Raw genomic sequence first — 7,222 nt, 5'->3', positions numbered from 1 at the left:
TCAGTTAACTCAATCAACAAATATCTGCTGAGTTCCATGCCAGGTAAATTTCCAGGCTCATTAGAGCCTAGAAATCTAGAAATCAAAAATAATCAAGGAAATTAAATGTTGACTGTTGTCCCAAGTTCTCTAATGGGAGATGATACTTCACTGAAACAGTCAAAATTGAGTATGGCGGGCTTGGGGCACCTTGACTCATAGGGCTCATTCTTTCAGTGCCAAGCATGAATCTCTTCTTACACAGGATGTGATATGTTGGATCACTGGTCAGACAACTGATCATGTGTCAGCAGAGTACTTAGGAGTGATTTTATAGGCTTTTTTCTCCATCATGTCAAAAAATACACAGAATTGAGAAACACCTAACAACATTTATTTTGAAAAATGGACAACCCCACCCCAGTCAATGAAGTGGAGGAGCAGCATCTGGAGTTTAATGGTGGCTTACTGTAGGATGAGAAGATTTGACAGAAATCATCCATTTTGGGGAGCCCTAGAACAAATGGGGAGTGGAGGCCGCTGTCACTGGCTTGGGGTTATGGGACATGTTTAACACTGCCCAGCTATACAGGGAATAGCTGAGGGTCCTACTCAGCGAGTGATCTGTGGATTCAGGACAGACTCAGTTCAGCAAAGATGCAAATAGTCAAATGTTGCTAGGTTTTTGCCTGGGTGGGCAAATGTCAGAAAAAAAAGAAGCAGGGTGCACCAGCTTTGTAAAACCACATAGGTCTGGTTGTGTGGGTTTCAAGAGCTCTCACAATACGGCTTTCCCTCCTTGGTGGATTCACACAGGCTTGGGACTGAGCCACATTGTGTGGGCTTGAGATTTTGACTTTTATGGGCCTGTCAAGAATAGAGTCATCTCTTGAAATCAAGTTTATGGGGACCAAGCTAAAGTGGCTGGTGCATAGAAATCATAACTGCTAATTTGCAAGTGCCATAGGTAGTGGAGACATATCTGTCTCTAGAATGTATATGTTTCAGGGTTAGGAGAAATTTTCAATATTTTTTCCCTGTTGGGGGTAGAACTATAATCCGAAGGAGGCTTGGTGAAACAAAACAAAAGCTAAACCAAGCAAGTATTGGATTATGTCTGATAGTGCAACTTGGTGCCTCATCATGATGGAAATGATCTTGCCCAAGAGTTCCAAAAATTCAAGAGCTGAAGGTCCCCACTGACAACAGTGACTCCTAATCTATTTTATTGTCTTTGCATTGGCTCTAGTTTATAAATAGTCAAATGCTGGGACATAAAAAGGACTCCCAGCTTCCTGCATCACTTTGCACGTGTAGGTCATGTAGCCACTGGTAAGTGACTCAAGCAGTGGTGGGCTAGGGTTAATATTAAAACTACCTGTGAGGCAGCAAGATGGCTTAGCAGGGTAAAGGTGCTCTGTGGCCATGCCTGACATCCTGAGTTCAATCCCCTGGATTCATGTAGTGGAAGGGAAGAAAGGAGACAATCTATCTCTGCAGGAGACCCTCCGACCTCCACATCTATGCTGTGGTATGTGCATACCTTCCTCCCCCACACACTAAAACATATTATTTCTTATTACTTGTTATAATGAAAAATCCTGTACTGTGTATCCCCGGTGAGCCTGCTCTTGTCAAGAAGACACTTAAATATCTGGCCGGTTAGCTCAGTTGGTTAGAGCGTGGTGCTAATAACGCCAAGGTCGCGGGTTCGATCCCCGTACGGGCCAGTAATGGGACTGTTTGCCGGGCGGTGGTGGCGCACGCCTTTAATCCCAGCACTTGGGAGGCAGAGGCAGGCGGATTTCTGAGTTCGAGAGTTCGAGGCTAGCCTGGTCTACAGAGTGAGTTCCAGGACAGCCAGGGCTACACAGAGAAACCCTGTCTTGAAAAACCAAAAAAAAAAAAAAAAAAAAAAAAAGAAGACACTTAAGCACGAGTTACCAAAAATAGAACGCACAAGACGACCTGGAGCTGGGAAAGATTATGGAAGGAGGGGTACTAGGGATGAGTAATGCCAAGAGCATCCAGAACATCAGTGGGGAAGTGTCTCTCAGAGCAATCCCTTTTGCCTTTTAGCTTTTTTCTTCTCCTTCCACAGTGCTAGGAGTAGAACCAGGAGACTCATACATGCTAGGCAAGGGTTCTGCTGTTAAGCTACACCCTCAACCTGCTAAGTGTTTTCTGAACTCTCCTTTTAAGTCTCTGCAGCTACAAATCCTAAACATTGGCAAACTTTCTTTCCGTAGCTCATCACGTTAAGTGGGCAATGCTGACTGGCAAAACAAAAACAGAAACAAACAAAAAACAAAAAGAAAAAACAAATCTCTGGTAGCACATTAGCATTTTAATTACTGTGGTCAGTTCTGAAATCAATCATGTAGTTAGAAGAAACATTAAATAGGTACATAGGTGTCTATGTGTGCCTGGCATTTCTGCGTGTGTAATAAATGAAACAGGCCATGAATTTGGAGCGCTTGAGGGATCTCTATGGGAGAGGTCGAAAGCAAGGGGAGTGGCATAATTATGTTTTGATTAAAATTTTATAGGAAAATGAGTAAGTAACTCTGAAATGAGAACAAAGGAGACGGTCTGAGGAGGGAAGGAAGGTAACAATATTATCTTCTCAAAAAGCTTTTAGGCAGAATCACCAGGAGCTTTAGGAAGCAGTTTTTCTTCTTGGAAACTCTTCCTTCATGTGTGCTCACCCTGAAGCCCTTAGCAGGTCTTCCAGGCCCTGCAGAGATGTTAGCCAGCGTGTTAGAGTTAATGAATGCTGGCACAGTACAACCACACAGGACGCTTTGGCTCTAGGAATCAGAGAGGAAGCTAAATTAGTCCAAATTCTAAACAGCCCCTATTGTTATTATGTATACAAAGCATGGGGTTTGACATTTCCCTTCCAGAAGCATGTTTTATTGCATTATCTCCTCAACAGAGGCCAGATTTTTTCTCTCTTGAAACGACTTTCTTCCAAAGCATAAGACCAAGGGACTGTCACCCCATAGGATGGCATGAATTACAGGATGAATATATACCAAGTCAATGATTTGTATCTAGGCAAATGTGTACAAGCTAGTAATAATGGGAAATGGAAGAGGGAGAAAAAGTTATTACTAATTTAGAAATAATTAATTTTTCTTACCTTTACATTGGCTAGGCTCTTATGTGTAGGAGAAGCTAAGGTGGGAGGAGTAAGGAGAGGAAGTGGAAAAGGAGGAGGAGGAGCGAGGCGAGGGGAGAGCAGAGATGTAGGAGGATGAAGAGCCGAGAGGGTATGCAGAACAGTCCTGGGTAACAACCTATATTTAGGTTAGCTAATTGGGAAACACCTCAGATTGTATGGGCATATTGTTACTGAGCATTACCAAATATATAAAGTCTTTGATTAATATTTAAGCATTAGAGTTTCATTTCCTCCCAGGCCAGCGTGGATGGTAGGATGGTCTGGGCACAGCCCAGCTTTGTGGAGACAGTGTGGGAGATTGGCAGAGCCATCTCCCATGCTGGTGTCTCGTGGGTGGCAGGTGGGTGTCTCTGGCCTCCTGAGCAGACCCCCAGCTAAGCAGTGGCAGTACACTGCCTCCACTCGTGGCCGCAGGCCTAGGCTAGTCAGGAACATGACGGCTGATTAAGAAAAGCCAGATTGAATGCAGCTGATTTAAAATATCTCCAGCAACATTTATGGAAGCATTACATCTGATTTTAACTTCCTAATGAAAACAAGAAGTGGGCAATTCAAGGACTGATTATAAGGGACTAATTGTAAATGCGTTTTCCAAGGTGAAGAGAAGGCCTCTGCTTCTGACTCCCTACTGACATCGGAAGAACAGCAGCTCTCTCTAAGCAGTAAGCTTCCAGCCATCAGCACTGTCTTCTCTAGCTTCTAATGGCAACCAGCCTGCTTCCCATTCCCTCTACCCCCTTCTGCAGCATCTCCAGAAGATTCTACTGCTGGGTGATGGCCTGTTCTTGACTCATGTGTCTCCCCTTTCCGTCCACCTTTGCCTCACTCCCTATGCCTGGTCGTCATTCCTCAAGCTATTTGTATTACTTTAAATTCAAGTGTGTGGCACAGTGCCAGGACACAGAAGATAAATTTGGTTAATCATGATTTATTAACAGATTTTCTTGGTGTGAAACGATAACTTAAGTTAGAGTTACTTACTGAAGGACAAGTGAGGGATTGCCTATGAAGACTGGCAACTCACCAGTGGCTACACCACAGGAAAAAAAAATCTCTTTCCCTCTCCCAGCAATTCTTATGGAGGGGAGGGGTTTCACGAGCCCCTCCACATTCAAGCATCGAATATCTTGTGTGGGTCTCGTGCTGCTGAGAGTTCAAGAGCTAAGTTGTATCTGGAAGACAGCGATCCACGCTGACAATCCTCCACCCCTTCCTCTCACTCTTGCCTTTTTCCTGCTCCCTTTTCTACTGAGATATGGAGGGGGTAATAGCGGTGGCCATTTAAGGATGAACAGCCCACAGTCACTTATACTGAGATTTTTTTATTGATTGATTTATTTATTATTTTATATTTTATTTATTTACATTTCAGATATTATCCCTTCCCCATCTCCCCCATAAATTCTCTATCCCATCCCCCCTCCTCCTTTTTGCTTTTATATCATTTTAATTTCATGAAAGTATTAAGGTCAATTCTAGGTTGAGGAATTAGCAATACAATAGATGCAAATAGTCAAAGAACAAACAAGGCAGTAAACAGAGTCCCATGATTACTATTTCTTCCTTCCTTTCTTCCTTCCTTTCTTCCTTCCTTTCTTCCTTTCTTTCTTTCTTTCTTTCTTTCTTTCTTTCTTTCTTTCTCTCTCTCTCTCTCTCTCTTTCTTTTTTAAAAAGAAGATTTATGTATTTGTTATGTATACAATGTTCTTCTTGCATGTATGCCTGCACACCAGAAGAGGGCACCAGATCTTCTTACAGATGGTTGTGAGCTACCATGTAGTTGCTGGGAATTGAATTCAGGACCTCTGGAAGAGCAGCCAGTGCTCTTAACCTCTGAGCCATCTCTCCAGTCTGTGATCACTATTTCTAAGGGCTTATCAGGATGACCAAAATATCTGAGCCTACTTCCCTGTCCTAGACCAAAGTCATTTTCATGCCTGAAGCCTGCTTCTTTGTTCTAGTCTAAGATTTAAAATCCTTCCTGATTCTTTGTTCTAGCTTAATGTCAGATTCCTGCCTGCAGCCCATTTCCTTGTCCTTGGCCAATGTCAGATTCCTGCCAGGCAGTCCTAAAAGCTCTCCACAGCTCCCCCTTTTTTATTGTATAAACAAGACTGAGCCTGTCTTAGGTCATTCTGACAAGAATGCCTTTCTTACCCATCATGGAATGTGCATTATCAAAAGCAATGCACTTATGTCTTAGGTTGATAAGGCTCTGTGCAAAATCTTACCCATCCTTGGCTTGCCATCCTGTTAAATTAATAATTCTGTCTGGGGGTTCATTTTCAGTTTCAAGTCATGTATTTGGCTGCCAACATGTTGATGTTGTTAAAGACAAGCTTTAACATGATGGGCAGGAATAAAAGTATTCCCAGGACAAAAAGGGCTAACATGATCAAGCTATATATGCCATTCTTGAAGCTTGACCAAAATGGAAATACTGACCTCAAGCCATGGATAATTTTATCAGAATTATCTGCAGCATCAAAGCTCAACAAAGTAGCATTCTTTAAATTTATAATCTCACTGTGCAAAGTTAAAACATCTGGAGAGGTGTTAGAATTATGCCAAATATCCTACAAGTATACTGAGATTCTTAATCAGCTTCCAGTTCCTGCAATAAGGGCTGCCCAGTGCAAAAAGAGACATTGTTGACTAAAGCAGTACTAATCTGTGGCCATCAACTCAACAGGTGGATCATAACAAAAGCTGTAGCTTTCATAACAAGGCTTACAGCCTCCCCAACCATAGCCTTTTGTCCAAGCTTACAGCACTAGCCGTAAATTCCTTCTGTGGAGCTATCTTCAAAGACAACCACAATTCAGTTTGTTACCGCTATAGCAATTGTGTCACCGTTGCATTAGATATCCTGTTCTGCCTAGCATGTTGGTGGTATGGTGTACCCATCTGATTAAACTGTTGATAGCACTGTTCCTCAGAAGCCTGCATGCTGCCCCTCTGCCAGTATAAAATCTAGTCAGCAGGGAGAAAGTTTGCAGCCCAGTCTAGATTGATTGCTCTCTGTGTCCTACAGCAAAAGCATGTGGTGTCTTTGGTAAAGTTAACTGATTGATGTTTATAGAAATGTTTGTAGATTGGGCTAGTAAGCATCCAAATATATCCTAGGTTAAGTGACAGATTTTTTTTTTTTTTTATGATGTCTCATTGTAGAAAGGCAAAGGTCATCTATTGATATCAAATGCCTTGATTACAAATGTACATGTGTGGCATTAGTTTCCTATAGTAAAATAGGAATAAAATTTCCCCTAAGAAGTATATAGTCAGTGGTTGTATTCTGGGTAGTACTTTTCTTATCTACATTTTTTGTATGCAATGATGCACCACAATTCCACTTGGGAATATGAGTGCTATAAGAACCTTTAGTGTTTCAATGGAGTCTGCTTGAACATATATCTTCTTCCATTATGCGGGTCCTGAGGCTCAGACTCATGTCACCAAGCTTGTCACCAGACATTTTCAGATTTCTGAGGCATCTCACTGGCCCAGTGATTGAGTACATTTATCTGGGAAGATGTTGAGCCCTATATTTTCCTAGGGAACAGAAAAGTAATAAATATAACTAATAATTAGTAACCATAATTTGTTAGTTTATTAACCTTTAGTTTATTAATCCTGAGAGTGGTAATAGATTATGCCTTATTTAGAATTTAAGGGAAATTTAAACATGAGAGAAATAAATGCATAGTTCAAAAATGGTTTTGAAAAGGAATTTGATTTATAAATTCAGTTTCACTGATATTTTAAACTTGCTCGAGATTTCAGAAATAATTTCACCCTCCTCCCCCATTTCATAGATGTGGAAACTGAGTCAGCTTAAGAAACTTGTCAGATACTTCAGTGTGCTGATGCCAGACTCTAAGGTCCACCGATGCTTCACCCTCATTCTAGCACAGTAACTTGATACAAATACTTTTTATTCTTTCTCTTCATTATTGGTCACAATTCTCCATCTCCTCCAGAGGTAGATCTGAAGCATAGTATCCAATTGTAACATAATAGATAAATGGCAATAATCTATTATTATTGCCAATAATA

General features: G+C 41.5%; 1 non-coding gene across 1 annotated transcript; it reads left to right on the top strand.

The window, feature by feature from the left end:
- The first annotated feature begins 1,635 nt into the window (after window positions 1–1,635).
- Window positions 1,636–1,709, top strand: Trnai-aau. Its single transcript has one exon. It is a non-coding gene; the product is annotated as a tRNA-Ile (tRNA).
- Window positions 1,710–7,222: the final 5,513 nt, after the last annotated feature.

The sequence above is a fragment of the Grammomys surdaster genome, unplaced genomic scaffold, assembly GCF_004785775.1.
Source record: "Grammomys surdaster isolate TR1022 unplaced genomic scaffold, NIH_TR_1.0 136, whole genome shotgun sequence".
Classification (NCBI taxonomy): Eukaryota; Metazoa; Chordata; class Mammalia; order Rodentia; family Muridae; genus Grammomys; species Grammomys surdaster.
This window is presented reverse-complemented; position numbering and strand designations above follow the sequence as displayed.